The sequence below is a fragment of the Fukomys damarensis genome, unplaced genomic scaffold, assembly GCF_012274545.1.
Source record: "Fukomys damarensis isolate Sample0158 unplaced genomic scaffold, DMR_v1.0_HiC HiC_scaffold_32, whole genome shotgun sequence".
Lineage (NCBI taxonomy): Eukaryota > Metazoa > Chordata > Mammalia > Rodentia > Bathyergidae > Fukomys > Fukomys damarensis.
This window is the reverse complement of record NW_022900944.1, coordinates 21,994,913-21,996,368: the sequence shown is the minus strand read 5'-3', so window position 1 is coordinate 21,996,368 and position 1,456 is coordinate 21,994,913.

Here is a 1,456-nt window from a genome sequence, read left to right as displayed (position 1 = left end):
GTGTACCGGGTATTGAACTCGGGACTAAAATTCCTCGGCTCCTTTGGAAAGGAGCGCTTGTTGCTAAAGCTATGTTGCGAGCCTTCCTGTATTTCATAGGCAGCTAAAACACAGAAGGCATACAGAAGAGCAGACAAGAGAAATAATTTCCCAGGGGATGGTTGTTTAGATAAGGACGCACCAATGTGCTATTTACCGATTTGTTTGGCAGGAGATGGGGACTGAGGAGGCTGAAAGTAAACCATAAGCATTCCAGGTTTCCTACACCCGCTCCAAGAGATTCCGTGTGAAAGTTTTTCTTGCCTAAGGCACATGGTTGGTTTGCTATTTGCCCCCGAGGTGCCAACCTTAATAATGAAGTCAATTATAATGGACAATAAATGATAATTTGGGGGGGGACAGAGAACCCAGGGATTCTGGGAACCTTAAAACAAGATCACAACTGTAGCTCTGGAAGAACGCTCTTATAACCACCAGACTTTTTCGTGTCCTCATCAGCGTACAAGTGGTACCGAAAAGCCCCTTCTTTAAATTTATTTTTAATTGCGGAAAATTTTCAAGGAACAGAAAAGTAAAAACAATAGTATAATGAAACCTCGTGTACTCATTGCCCAGCTTCAACAACTGTCAGTGTTTTGCGGATCTTGTCTCTTCTATTTTTTTCTTCCGGGGTTGGAAAAAAACTTAAAATATCAAAACATGACAGCATTTTACTCCCGAATATTTCAGTAAGCGCCCTGAAAATGTTAGTCACTCAATCAATTATTGCAAAACAGACTTGGAGGTCAACATAAAGAAGGCGCGTAGAACACTTTTCTCTTGCGGAATCAGTTGGCAAAAAGGCGGTCCAGCTGCTCCTTGTGACTCCAGCACAGCACTTCGCGCCCCAAGCCCAGGTACAAGTAGAGCGAAGGGTAAGACACCAAGGCAAGTAACGCAGTGACAGCCCATCCCCCCACCGAGCAAGCGCAGTGCAGACCCCAGCGTTGCTAAGGCCCCGAGGAAGATGGAGCAGCGAGAGACAATCAGAGGCCTTCGAAGCAAATCGTCTAGCCAATCCAGATTCTCAGGTGAATCGGTTCCTCGCTCTTCCGCTCGCCCCACCCTGAACCAATCAGAGCTGGCTGTTTTGGGCGGTCTTTTCAAAACAGCGAAAACAAAACAAATCTGGGACCTTTAAACGGTGCAAAGCCACCAAGCAACGTCTCCTTCCGCCCCTCAGCCTCTCTCTTTCCTTCCTGCATCTGCAGATCCACCCCAGGATAAAGCTGACTCTCAGCTTCCATCCCCCTCGCCCCGGGTGAGAGAAGGCGACCCAGGAGGGCTGCGGTCGCAGCGGTCGGACTCCGCAGCCCGGCGGTGGGACTCTTTTTTCATAGTTCACGGAAACGACGGATCCCTCCGCCGGCAGTCACGTGCCCCACCCCCCGGGGGCGTAGCGAACTCAAAACAAAAA